The sequence below is a fragment of the Triturus cristatus genome, unplaced genomic scaffold, assembly GCF_964204655.1.
Source record: "Triturus cristatus unplaced genomic scaffold, aTriCri1.1 SCAFFOLD_118, whole genome shotgun sequence".
Lineage (NCBI taxonomy): Eukaryota > Metazoa > Chordata > Amphibia > Caudata > Salamandridae > Triturus > Triturus cristatus.
The window spans coordinates 2,071,235-2,086,722 of record NW_028187322.1 but is presented as its reverse complement, the minus strand read 5'-3'; positions in this window follow the sequence as shown (position 1 = coordinate 2,086,722).

Below are 15,488 nucleotides of genomic sequence, written 5' to 3'. Positions count from 1 at the left end.
GATTTTAAAAATTAAAGCATAGTCTTTATAAAAGATAAGAAAATTAAAATAAAAATATGTTTGAAAAAAATGAAGAATATAAAAAAAAAATAGCATTTAAAAAACCTTGCAAATTCACTGAAAAAACCATGGGTTTCACACACGTTATAGTTAGGAATTAGCATTTAAAAAACCTTGCAAATTCAATGAAAAAACCATGGGTTTCACACACGTTATAGTTAGGAATTAGCATTTAAAAAACCTTAGAAATTCACTGAAAAAACCATAGGTTTCACACACGTTATAGTTAGGAATTAGCATTTAAAAAACCTTAGAAATTCAGTGAAAAAACCATAGGTTTCACACATGTTATAGTTAGCTGGACATTTTACTCGTAAAAAACCAATGAAATTGCCCCGTTATAGTTAGTTCAGCTAACTATAACTCGCGCGCCCGCAATGCACTGCTGATGACGTCACATATTACATCACTCATGACATGGTCAGTGACATCACTCATGACATCACTGATGACATCTCAAATGACATCACTGATGACATCACTGATGACATCATCTAGTGAATGTGTGTTATTCTGAAAATTAAATATGTTTTATATATGTATATCTCATGGTCGATGGAAGAATAAATGGGTATATAAGTGTCTAAATGGATGATTTGTTTTTGAAAAATTGATTGTGTAACTGACTGATTAAGTGTATCATAGTGAATACATGGCTTAGTGAATAATGTTTAAATATGTAAATATCTGTATCAGTCTCTCACTTTGTGTATAAGTGGCTGCATGGGTTGGTGAGTAGCTACATGGGTGCCTATTTAGGTTATTAGTTGTTTTTTTGAGTATCAGTCTGAGTGTCTGCATGGTTCGGTGGGGGGTATTACGTAGTGCATCGGTGCATGAATGAGTGACTCACTGTTTGTATGTGTTGAACACAGCATGTGTGCAGGACTGTATGGGTGGATGAGTGTGTGTATGGGTGTGTTAGTGAGTGAATGACTGTCTCAATAGTGTCTTCAGGAGTAACTACATACGTTTTAAACTAGTATATGTGACTATTGGTGTATATATGTGAGTATATGTGAAAGTGAGAGATTGAAAGAGTTCCTGTATGAATAAGTATGTGTTTCTATAAGTGATTGTTTAAAAGACTAAGTATGTGTAAGTTTCCGTAGAAGTAAGTGTGGTGGTGTGTGTATAACTGTATATGCAAGTAAATGTATGTTTGATTCTTTATTAGCATGAGTGACTATGTGTGTGAGTAACTCTATGGATGAGTGGCATTGTGTAACAGGATGTATAGATGTATGAGTACATATGATGAGTGAGTACATGTATGAGTGACTGTATAGGACTGTTGGTGAATGAGTGGATGTGTATGTGGATCTTAGAATTACTGAAGAGGTTGTTGTAACTGGTATTGGTATGTCCATTGTTTTGAAATTTTTAGTCTCTATTTTTGAATGTGTGTATCAAAGCTTATATTAAGGTGAGAGGAGGTCTGCCACTCTATCACAAGGATGATGTCATCAGTGATGTCATCAGTGATGTCATTTGAGATGTCATCAGTGATGTCATGAGTGATGTCACTGACCATGTCATGAGTGATGTAATATGTGACGTCATCAGCAGTGCATTGCGGGCGCGCGAGTTATAGTTAGCTGAACTAACTATAACGGGGCAATTTCATTGGTTTTTTACGAGTAAAATGTCCAGCTAACTATAACATGTGTGAAACCTATGGTTTTTTCACTGAATTTCTAAGGTTTTTTAAATGCTAATTCCTAACTATAACGTGTGTGAAACCTATGGTTTTTTCAGTGAATATATATATATATATATTCACTGAAAAAACCATAGGTTTCACACACGTTATAGTTAGGAATTAGCATTTAAAAAACCTTGCAAATTCACTGAAAAAAACAGAGGTTTCACACATGTTATAGTTAGCTGGACATTTCACTCGTACAAAACCATTGAAATTCCCCCGTTATAGTTAGTTCAGCTAACTATAACTCGCGCGCCCGCAATCCACTGCTGATGACGTCACATATTACATCACTCATGACATGGTCAGTGACATCACTCATGACATCACTGATGACATTTCAAATGACATCACTGATGACATCACTGATGACGTCATCTATGTGATAAATTACCACATCTTCTCACACCCTAATATAACCTTTGAAACACCGACTCAAAATTTCAGAGTTCCATTCTCAAAACCATACATACTCCAATGCCAATAACTACATACCCACTTATTAACTCTTAGGTCTACATACACCTCCACTCATTCACCTGTACAGTCACTCATACTTACAGTCACTCCATACAAGACTATCAAATGCATTTATACACCTATATAGACACTCACACACCACCAATCATCCATAGAGGTACTCTCACACCTAGTCAGTCATGCAAATAATCACACTCCCATTTACTCACCTATGCGGTTATACACACTCAAGTTCACTTACTCATAAAAATAGTACCACATTCTTACGCTCTTATACAATCATTGATACAAGCACACACTCATCCATACAGTCACTCTCACAATCACACACTCTCACATCTACCCACTTATATACTCTTACACGCATATATACTGCCTTTCACATATGTAGTTAGTCACAAATGTACCACTGAGATATACATCTTTTTAAACCATGCACCCATAGAATCACAAACTCACACATCTATGCATAGAGTCACACACACCCTACCCACACAAACACTCAGGAACCCATACAGATACTGAGACAAGCAATCAATAACTCATATAGACACTCATATAGCTATTCACAAAACCATGCCGCCACTTATACACCAACATACAGACACATACAAACATTTACACAGTTTAGTCACTAGTCTCCAGTAAGATACATTTAATAACTCACTTATAGAGTCAGTTACGCACCACAGAAAATCATCCATTTACACACTTGTACACCCACTCATTCTTCCACAGGCCTTTCACTCTAAATATTAAACATATTAAAATTGTTCAGAAACACATACTCAATGGATGACGTCATCAGTGATGTCATCAGTGATGTCATTTGAGATGTCATGAGTGATGTCATGAGTGATGTCACTGACCATGTCATGAGTGATGTAATATGTGACGTCATCAGCAGTGGATTGTGGACGCGCGAGTTATAGTTAGCTGAACTAACTATAACGGGGGAATTTCAATGGTTTTGTACGAGTGAAATGTCCAGCTAACTATAACATGTGTAAAACCTCTGTTTTTTTCAGTGAATTTGCAAGGTTTTTTAAATGCTAATTCCTAACTATAACGTGTGTGAAACCTATGGTTTTTTCAGTGAATTTGCAAGGTTTTTTAAATGCTAATTCCTAACTATAACATTCGTGAAACCGATGTTTTTTTTAAAGAATTTGCAAGGTTTTTTAAATCCATTTTTTAATTTTTTTATTTTTTCAATTGAGATTTTTTTTTAAAACAATATGCTACCTATGTATATAATCATTGATTTACTGTATCCTGCAATATGGAATGGTTCACTTTTTTCAAATAAATGTTTAGATATAGTTGAACAACTTATTTAATATCTTCTACAAACCTTTATACCTTTTTTTGATTTTTTTTTTAGGATTTTTTTACCGTGCGCGTACGGTAAGCTTACGGTACGTGCACGGTACGCTATAAGTACGGTGCGCGTACGTAATGTCTATGCTCCATGTGCGCATGCGTACGCGATTTACGTACGCATCCGTACTTCCTATGTGACGCTTATACGCTTGATTCCTACGTGCATGAGCGCATGCACCTTACGCGGAACCGCTGTACGCGCGTCCACGTGTGCGCGTGCGCGCGTGCCTCTAATGCGCATGCGCGCGTGCCTCTAATGCGCATGCGTACTTTTACCGTGCGCGTATGGTAAGCGTACGGAGCACGCACGGTAGGTCATGTGATCCAGAAACAACACTTTTCATTGGTTTAAACTTCTTTCATTTCCAGAAACTTCCAACACCACACCCATTCCCCTCATTACTGCTTGTGATTCCCTAGGAGAAGGAGCTGAAGTACGCGCACCCATTTTTAAAAAAACAAAAATAAATAAAATATTTATTTCACCCTCTAATGTACTTGAGGGACCACAAGGGAAATGAGAAAAGCAGAGTGAGGAGAAGTGAAAAAAAGGGAGTATGAAAGTAAATGTGTGATAAATACAGATATTTCAAACTTACCTGACCAACAAAATAACTTAATTATCAATAAATGTTTTTTTTTTAATTGCTAGAAAAAAGTATTAATTTTCCTAAATTTTCTTTCTCAATCTGTAAAAAAAGAAAAAAAGTATTAATATTTAACAATACATTTTAGAATACAGTACACATATTTTCTTATTTAAAAAAACAATTTTTTGCCCTTTTTTTGCTGTTTTCAGAATATATTGAATTTCACTGTAAATCGTGAAACCAATTGCATTCATCACTTAACAGCGGGCAAAAAAATTAACAATCTGAAAGATTGTTTAAAAAAAGCCCTGAATCTCTTCTCAGTAAAACATACCTTTATAGAAATGTAACATATTTAATAAAAACATCATCTAAAAATAATAAATATTTGCAATAAATATCGTCTGTAAATCTTGTTGCTTAAGCACATACACCAAAATAATATCTGTCAAAGAAGTCCACAAGAGAAATTTTTACCTTTCCATGAGGCCAAATGGTAATTTTTAAATTCTTTTTTGATGAAATATCCAATGGTAATCCAATAAAGTCGCAAAAATGATTTGTTCAGATGTTGCAATTTGTATCTAAAATTTTAGTTTCAGAAAAATTAAATAGGAATTTGGTAATTCTGCAGGCAAACGTTGCTTGAAAATTAATTGAGAATCATTACACAGTGTCCAGCCTTTTTCACATTTAAGATAAACTGTGTAATGACCAGAAGTTATAGAAGGTCCATCATGGACAATTATTGCAACTGCAACAAAAGTTTTTCCAGATATTGATAAATGATGTCCTGTAAACTTCTTTATTAAAGTGTCCAATTTTGAACCATCAGCTCTACAACGTTGCATCATTAAAATTACATACTGTCCATATTTCTTTAAAAATAACGTTAAAAACATGTCTGATTTACATTTACAACATTCCATGTTGTGATTGGCATCTTTAACTAATTTACTAAAAGTCACTGATTTAGTCTCTGGTAATGTTAAATATATAAACCTTTCTGAATCAACATTAGAGCTGCATGTGTTGAAACAGTTTTCACAACTATGTTCCCATTTATAAGAGAGACCAAACATATTTTCTATTTCTACCCCTTCTTCTTCCAGTACCATAAGGATATACATCAAGAATTCCTGTGCATTTTGCTGGACATTTTGAGTAAACTGTGTACTTCCTGAACATACATCTAAACGTTTTCTAACATCAGAATCACTTTCTATTTTAGTTTTATCATTACTCAGCTTCTCAAAAAGAAAACTCAGCAGAGAACATAATCTTTTTTAATGATTTAGTATTATCTGCTCTTGCAAACTTTCAAGATAAAATACAACATTCAACACTACATTAGCGTAGCAGTTGACACCAGAGCTATTTTCAAAATGACAACCAACAACCTCTTGAACACTGTCCTTTTTCTTTTTGCTTGCAATCACATCACTCTCCTTTTGTTTTCTCTTCTGTACATCCTCATTACAGATATTCTCAATTCTCCTTTTCCGAGAAACAACACGTTTTTCAAACACAGGATACTGACCTAAATGAGGAGCATAGATTCTTCTTAATCTATTATACTCCTTTACACAATTTGCATCAGCACTAACTTTTGAGTCATCAAAGTCTATCATGAATAAACCAGATAATGTTTTCACTCGTGACAAAGCAACATATGCCATACCTTCTTTGAACACAGGAGAACCAATGTTTACAAAAGCACTATCTACAGTTAATCCTTCAGATTTGTGAATAGTTACAGCATATGCTAGAGAAAACGGAAACTGCTTCCTACGTATATATAAGTCTTTTACAAGCAAAAAACGGACTGAACAACGACTAATGTCTTTAACCTCTTCAATCTGATCAAATTTTATTTTTAAAAATTCAATCCCATCTTTTTTCTGGTATTTCACAAAACCCACAACTTTACCCATAGCTCCATTCACTAAACCTTTTTCTACATCCAAATTTCTTCTTAAAAATACTCGACAGTTCATACAAACATAAAGATTTTTTTCTAATCCAGCTGTTTTCGAAATGTTCTTCTCTAGAGAATCCAATTTATTTTTCAATTTGCCTGTTAATGTAATAGTAATTCCTTCATGCTGAATTTTGTCCACTGCTTCCATGTTCTTAATCTCTTCCTTTTCCAATTTCAAAAGTTCCTCATTGAATATCGAGCATTCACGTAGTGTTGGCATTAAGCAGATTACAGTATTTTTTTCTGCAATGTTCTGGTATATTTTCTCTGCAACTATTTCTTCACTTGGAAATAAATTATGTAGCAACCGACTCTGTAATGCTTCTGTGAGTAGTCCAATTCTGATATCTTTCAGAATACTTGCATAATCTTCATCGTTTGCTTGCCTCATATTGGTAGTGAGTTCTTTGTACTCAAAGAATGACCAAATATTCGCATTACCAATACTTCCTAATGACTTCTTCGTGTCTTCATGTGTCACAGTATTAAACACTGGTTGTCCTTTAACTGGAGTGAGCTGCAGAAGATCCCCAAAAACTATAACATGTTTTCCACCAAATAACACGTCATAGTCTCACTTTAGAATTTGCTGCATTCTTAAATGCACAAAGGCAAGCATTAAGTTTGATACCATGCTTACCTCATCAATAATGAGAACTTGCATCTTCTTCAACACTCTTGAAACTTCGAAGCATGCTTCTCCTGTTAGCTTGTGATATTCCATTTTGTTCTCATGCTCCGCTGGTAACATTAGCAAGCGATGTAAGGTAATTCCTTTTATGTTATATGCTGCTAACCCAGTTGGAGCAGTAACAACACAAGACAAAGTTGAATCTGTTCTTTGCTGTAGGTAGCTTCGGATGACTTTAATTAAGAAACTTTTTCCAGTTCCTGCTTGTCCACTCACATACATCCTGATTGGTTCAAATGATGTGCATGAGCACTCTTTCTTTTCATGTAGTAATCCATGATCAATTTTTTTTGTGACTTCTTCATAAATTTGTTTTTGTTCTTCATTCAGTTGCTGTTCCAAATTTGGTAAGTCTATTAAATCTTCCTGAGCTTGATTCATAGCTGTTTCCACTTCAGTCATTGCTATTGCTGCTTCATTTTCTACGATTGGTTGTCCTAGGGGATCTTGACTGAGCGTTCCAGAACTTTGGCTGTCTTGAGAACTGTATCTAGCTACTTCAGCTGCAATTGTAGCTTCCTGTTCAATTTCTTCATTTAACATTTGTACATAATTTGTGAAAGTACTGCATTCAATCGTATCTTTACATGCATTAAAGGAATCTTCATAGCTGTGAAAATCTCCAAGTAATTCATCCTCTGAACGCCATGGTTTAAACAGATGTAAAAGTGCTAAGTAGTAAAATTCCTTTTTGTCAGGAGTGTCGCAACTCAGCTTCCTGTGATTAATCAAACTTCCTTTTGTTTGCTTCACCAAACATCCTTCCTCACCAATGACTTTATATTTTCCATTGTTGATGTAATGTAATGTAATGTAATGTAATGTAAAATGTATTTCTATAGCGCCATTATCACTCGAAGGTGTATCATGGCGCTCACCCAACCCAGATGGAAGGGGTTGGTGGGAGAAAACACACTTCACGCTAAACATTACATACTAAACCATTGCCATACATGCAGCATCAGTCATTGAAAAAAGCCAGGTTTTTAATGCCTTCCTGTATTGGGTTTCATGAGACATAAAGCGTATAGCAAAGGGAAGCTTATTCCACGCTTTGGTCCCTAGTACAAAAAGGGATTTACCGCCCTTAGTCACCAGCTTAAATCTGGGGGTTAAAAGCAAGTTCTGCCCTGCAGACCTTAAGCAACGTACCGGATGGTAGCGTTTAAAGCCACTCTGTAGGTATTTGGGTCCTTGATGGTGGAAAGCCCTAAAAGTAATTAGAAGGATCTTAAAGAGGATCCTCTTAACAACAGGAAGCCAGTGAAGCGCATTCAATGCTGCTGAGGCTGACGACTTACGCGGCAGACGTAAAACTAGACGGGCTGCTGCGTGCTGGACTATTTGCAATCTATGGAGAACCGATTTATTTGCTCCAGCATATAAGCTGTTGCAATAGTCCAGCCTGGAGTTTATTAATGCCACAGCAACTGTTTTCCTGGCTGACAGAGGCAAAAGATCAAAACATTTTCTCAGCGCTTTTATTATATGGAAACAAGTGCCAGCTACGGCAACCGCTTGCTGCTTAAAAGACAGTTGGTTGTCAAATTTAATGCCTAAATTCCGAGCTGAGGTGATGGTATTAGGGGGAGCTACTGCATCCTCAGGCCAGCAGTTCTTTGGGGAAAACAACTTGTGCTTTCCAAATGGCAAAATCTCAGTCTTATCAGCATTGCATTTAAGGTGATTGTCAGACATCCACTTAAATGTTGCTGTTAGACACTCTTTGAGATTTTCCTCAGCATCAGGTTGCTCCCTATCCAGTACTAAAATAAGCATACGAAATAGTACTGATCTGAAATGAGGCGATCAGTTTTACCAGGGGAACCATATACAAGTTGAAAAGTATAGGGCTCAGACTTGATCCCTGGGGAACTCCAAAACTGAGCGCCTTTGTCTCAGATTGATAGGGGCCCAGCACTGTAATTTGACGCCTGTCTCTGAGAAAGTTATCCAGCCAAGCCAGAGCCGTCCCAGCCACTCCTGCGGCAGCCAACCGGTCCACTAAGATGGAATGTGAAACCGTGTCGAAGGCTGCCGACAGGTCAAGTAAAATAAAGACCGCCTCCTTTCCTTGGTCCATGGCCATGCGAAGGGTTTCTGCTGTAAACAGCAAGGCAGACTCGGTGGAATGACTTGAGCGAAACCCTGACTGATTTGGATGTAAGATATTATTTACTTCCAAGAAGCTCGTAAGTTGTTTAGTCACGAACCTCTCAGTCAGCTTGGACATCACCGGCAATAAGGAGATCGGACGTAGATTAGAAAGAGTGGTAGGGTCGGCAAGGGCTTTTTTTTTAAGCGGTTTAACAGCGGCAAGCTTCCAGTCATTGAGAACCTCTGCCGTGGCTAGGGATGAATTAATAATACTATTGACAATAGGATTCATAATTTCTACCAAAGTATGTAGTACCAGAGGGGGACATGGGTCGAAAGGGGATCCTGATTTGCAAGCTAAAATAGCTTTATAGGAGTCTTCAAGAGAGACGGGAGCAAAAGTATCCAAACATACTAGAGAGCTCATCCTCTCCCCTCTTTCTATATCTCCTAAAATAGGAGACACTGGAGGAAAACTCTTCACAATATTGAGGATTTTGTTCTCAAAGTAGTCTGAGATTGCATTACAAAGTTTTAAGGAAGGTGGAATTTCCTGCAGGAGGGCTGATGGATTCGTGAAACCTTTAACTATCTTGAAGATTTCTTTTTGCTCTTGATCGGCCATCATTATGGCCTGAAGATAGTATACTTTTTTAGCTGATTTTATGCCTGCATGATACTTTCTCCTAGCATGTTTATATGTCTCACGGGCAGTTGTTTCATAATGTCTGCGCCACTGTCGTTCTAATCTTCTTAATTTACCTACTTCTATTCTCAACTCCCGAGTAAACCAGGGGGCATTCCTTTTAATTTTAGTTGAAGTAGGATTTTTAAGACTCATGGGACCTAATTTCTGGCCTACCATGGTTAGCCAATCACAGAAATTATGGTAGTCTATAGAAGTACTACCTGTTAGTATTGGAGTACAAGCTGCACAAAAGTCCAGCACATCGGATCGGCTAGAGATTTGTTTCCAATTTGGTTTATATGTCAAATTTGATATTGGAGTATTATCAATAATAGAACCCAAGTTTTTATGATATAAAGGAACACAAAATGGAATAAAAAAGTGATCGGACCAGATCTGGGGGCAAGGGGATTGAACTGTAAGTCCAGTAAAATTGGAACAAACACAGTCCAATAAGTGCCCTCCCAAATGTGTGTATTGGTGCGTCAAAAGGGTGAGTCCTAATATATTAATGGTGTCCATAAAATGATCAACTCCTGGAGCGTTAGGGGAGTCGAGATGTAAATTCAGGTGACCCAGTATAGTGAAGTTAGAACATCTAAGCGATAGATCACTTAAGACTTCCCCCACAGTATCTAAAAACTCCTTCGGGGGGCCTGGAGGACGATAAACAAGTACACCCGAAAAAGTCAATGAATCATGGATGCCTAGCGAAAAGAATAGCTCTTCCGCTCCTTTGATATCGACCGGGTCGTGTGAAGAACATTTTAGTGAGCTACGAAAAATAATGGCAAGGCCCCCTTCCCGTTGTTGTTCTCTATCCAAACGCTGGATAGAGAATGTTTGCGGGAGGGCTATGGCTAAATCTGGGTTACACCAAGGCTTAAGCCACGTTTCGGTAACCAGAAGCCAATCGAGCTCATTATCAATGATGAGGTCATGTATATGTTGGGCGTTCTTACAAAGTGAGCGTGCATTAATTAAATCACCTCGCAGAACTGAAGTGGTAGACAAAGACTTTACTATAGGCTTAATAAATGAGGCCATCGTGTTCTGAGTTCAAAGCTCGGAGACTTGCCGGGTCTCAAAGCGTGCTGCTATATAACTGTCATGAGGCAGTCCACCATGTAAAAATACAGAGGCAGACGGCCCTCACGAACTACAGTATAATATTATATACTTATTCTTACCCTCTGTGCTACAGCGAGTTCCGCCCTCACGCCTCCTTCGCGCGGACGAGCGCAGATGGGCAAGACTCTGGCCCGACTCCGGCACGAGTCTGGCACCACCGCTGCGCGTCACCGCTGCGCGACCAATGCGAGCTTTAAATAGGGCCTCCCCTCACCTCCGCCGGAGCACTAGAGCGCTCAGCGTGATGGTGCCAAGAGTAATACTTTGATCTTTCCCAAGATGGCGGCCAAATACGAAGGTATCTGCCGATTTGAACCCGCTAAAACAGCGGTGGGGGCACAATTTATAGTGCAAGAGTGTGGCCAATGTACAATATTAAAAACAGGGGAAAAGTTAAATTAACCCAACGAAAATGCAAAAATTGGGGAACAGTTTAAAATACAAGCTTCAATTTACAACAGAGCAATATGGAAGCGCAAGTTCAATACGAGACGCCGCGGTCAGTGATATTACCTTTCTCTCCGGACACAAAAGCCCAATGCTCGTCTTAAATAGGGCTTCCCCTCACCTCCGCCGGAGCACTAGAGCGCTCAGCGTGATGGTGCCAAGAGTAATACTTCGATCTTTCCCAAGATGGCGGCCAAATACGAAGGTATCTGCCGATTTGAACCCGCTAAAACAGCGGTGGGGCACAATTTATAGTGCAAGAGTGTGGCCAATGTACAATATTAAAAACAGGGGAAAAGTTAAATTAACCCAACGAAAATGCAAAAATTGGGGAACAGTTTAAAATACAAGCTTCAATTTACAACGGAGCAATATAGAAGCGCAAGTTCAATACGAGACGCCGCGGTCAGTGATATTACCTTTCTCTCCGGACACAAAAGCCCAATGCTCGTCTTAAATAGGGCCTCCCCTCACCTCCGCCGGAGCACTAGAGCGCTCAGCGTGATGGTGCCAAGAGTAATACTTCGATCTTTCCCAAGATGGCGGCCTAATACGAAGGTATCTGCCGATTTGAACCCGCTAAAACAGCGGTGGGGGCACAATTTATAGTGCAAGAGTGTGGCCAATGTACAATATTAAAAACAGGGGAAAAGTTAAATTAACCCAATGAAAATGCAAAAATTGGGGAACAGTTTAAAATACAAGCTTCAATTTACAACAGAGCAATATAGAAGCGCAAGTTCAATACGAGACGCCGCGGTCAGTGATATTACCTTTCTCTCTTCTGTGGCTTTCCGTGTAAAAATGTAGTTCTGCAGCACTTCATAGAGACACATGTTCTCAAGATGACGACTTCTTTTTGGGTAATATGTGTCCAACATGTTTGATTTCAAAATATCTGTACTTTCCGGGTCGTTCTCTGCCAAATATTCAATTTCTCCAACAGATTTCAGTACCCGATTTCGCATTCCTGCAAGGCCTAAACTTACCCAAATTATTCTTCTGGATTTGGAGTACAGACTTGCAGATGATAACCTATCTGAGCATTCGTAGGATCCAATTTCTCGATGCGATAACATCTTTAAACTGAAACTGTATAGCTTCTTACTGACAGTCTTCTCGTGAGAAATCTCTTCCCACATTTCCTTCAATTCCGTTTACTCAGATTTAGTGATGTAAGATGTGACATACCGAGCAACAGCAATAGAATTGTCAGCAACATACTGTATATCCATGTTGCATTCCACATGGATAAAATGACTGGGTTGTAGTCACTTATATATTTTGACTTCTTTTCTTCTTAGGTTGTACGTATTTTTGGGAGATTTTCTTGTAATAGTATGTCGCACAGCTGACATAAAACTGTTCCTTTTGAAAGAACAGGTCGTGGAAATCCAAATCGACATTTTGTGTAGAATTTTTCTTTACTCTTATACTTTCGTCAACAGTATTTTCCACACCGATGACTTTGGAAACGTAAAACTTGCTCTTTTAAGTTTTTCTCTTCTGTGCTTTTAGGTATAGCACATGTTGCATATTCTTCGATGAAACTTAAAACTGCATCATCAGAATCTGTTCCAAATTTTGGGGCATCCTTGATCCACAACAGCATATGAATATGAGGAGCACCTCTTGCTTGGTACTCTTTTCTCCAAAAGAAATCCACAATTTCTCCAAGAGGTGGATTTTTTTTATTGCAGATGAAGGACATCATAGCCTCAAATCTATGATTGAAATATCTGCAAACATTAACCGGATCCAATGAGCACAATTCTCCTGCTGTCTTGTATTGGATGTTTTCAATATTTGAATTTGCCTCTCGAAGAAAATCCAGAAGATCATCCCAAGCATACTCAGCACAGCTTAGGGTGAGAAACCATGTAGGAGTTCCTAAATTCCGTAACATACATTTTAATTCTCCATGGCGTCGGTACCAATATTCATTTGTCCCACGCTGACAAGCCATTAGATTAATCAATTGAGATTCCAAATGATCATCTCGCTGTTGCACTTTGTTCATAAAATCCTTTGCAGACACATTATGTAGATGTACTCCAGTTTTCAAAATGTGATTTACTGCATAAGATAGTGCTGACAAGTCACTTTCAAATAAAAGATGGAACAAATAAGGAATACTTTGATGAAATCTTTGATCTTCTGCATATAATCTTGTAGTCCGATACTCAGAAGCAGGAATCTGTACTGGGCGTTCATCATATCATCCACCTTTTCCTGTAGAAAACAGCTGGGGAAAACATCGAGCTTCCAAGCTCTCCTCCCATACACTCACGGGAGTTCCTTTTGCTTTTTTCATCTGAAACAGATCAATAGTGTTTGCCATAACTTCTTTTGAATGAAGAGGATGTATGCTGAAATGTTCATAAATTTCTTCTTCTTTTGACTTATCCACTTTTTCAATTTGCCCAGCTGGTATTTCTGAGTCTGGTAGTAAAACTTCTTCATCTTCATCCATATAAATTGTTTCATACCATTTATTATTTCTTTTCAAATATAAATTTGCTCTTTGTACTTTTCGTACATCTACCAGCTCCTGCCAAATTTTCTTATTCTTTGTTGGTACTCCATTAACCAAAATAACTAATGGTTCAGTTTCCAATCTATCTGAACCAATTGTTTCCATATTTTTTTTCAAATCCAATGGCAAATAGACAACTCTTCCTTTTAAACCTCTTTGTAAATCCGAAGGAGGTAATTTACCTGTTTTTGGCTCCATACGCACTATGGTCTGAAACGGATGGACACATTGAATGAGTATAGACTCATACGTATTTAAATCAGAAAGTTCTGCAGGAATATCAACCAATTCTAAATTATTATGTACAGCTCTGGCTGGCATTCTATTTTATTCTAACTTGTTATAACAGTATTTACAAATACGCTGATCTTCACCCAAATCAAAACTATTTTCCAGAAATATATATGTTGCAAAATCCTTCCACTTACAATCATCTTCATTTTCACTTTTTTTATACAGATCAACATTTCTTGTTTGAATTTTGTAATGGCTTCTCCGGCAACAAATACAAGTAATATTTGGTCTTTCATTAGAGATGATAGTAAATTTTGTCATTTGATCTTCAAATTTTTTACTAACAGTGGGTTCTACATTCTCTTCCACATTTTCTTCAATAACTGTGTCATTACCTGCACTTTCTTGTTCCGGACCAAAGTAACAAAACTGAATTTCATCAGTAACCTTCTCTACATCTGATACAGATCCACGCAACAGAACCCTATTCAACTCATTTAACTTTTGTGCTGGACTTTTAGCAAAATACAATCTTCACACAAACTTTCTCATTTCTGTATGATGAACTGCCAGCATCCTAAAATGGTGAAAAACACTTTGGCAAACTTTCCTAGAAAGACAAGCCAGAGAATGTCCTTGCAAACCAGTATTCTCTCTCACTCTACATGGATCTAGTCTTTGAAGCGCCTTAAACTTCTGTTTAACACTTTTTTTTACTATATTCTCTTAGAAACTCACGTAATTTATCAATAGATTCTTGTCATACAGTACAAATACTACTACAATTCCAAGTGTACACTGGGGCTTTAGGACGTCTCCCCATAACCTCATCAGCTATCACTTCTTCCTCATTTCTTGGAACCATTTTCTCCTTTTCCATTACACAACCATCTTTCACTTCATAAGCACGACCTCTGGTGTCAACTGCATGCAGCAAACTATTACTTTGAAGATAACTCTCTTCATTAAAAAATGGTTCAGTACTTGAACTATGCATCCATTCTCCTAAAAACACTTTACAAAAGTTATTTCTTTTCACTACTCTTTTCGTTTTGCTTTGTGACTTCATTAATTGACCATTTTATCTAATGTACGGATCCTGTTCAAAATTAAAATGAATAGTTTTCTTTTCAAATCTAAAGCCTTAGCTACAATTGATTCAATATCTTTTTTTCGCTTATAAAATTTCGCTTTCTTCTTATATTTTTTCACATCCTTTAGCAAATTGGACCTCACTCTTCTCTGAAACATTTTTCTACGAATGTCTTTAAATGCTGTTTTTCTTTTTAAGTCAATCTTTATTGCTTCTAATTGTACATTAGCATTTTGTAATTTCTCACTTTTGTCCTGTTGTTTTCTACTTGAAACACTATTTGCAGTGGAGACATTTTTCAAATTTGTTCTTTTTTTGAAGATATTTTTAAAAAAATCCTTAGTTTGCTTACCAGAAGACTTTTTCGTTTTT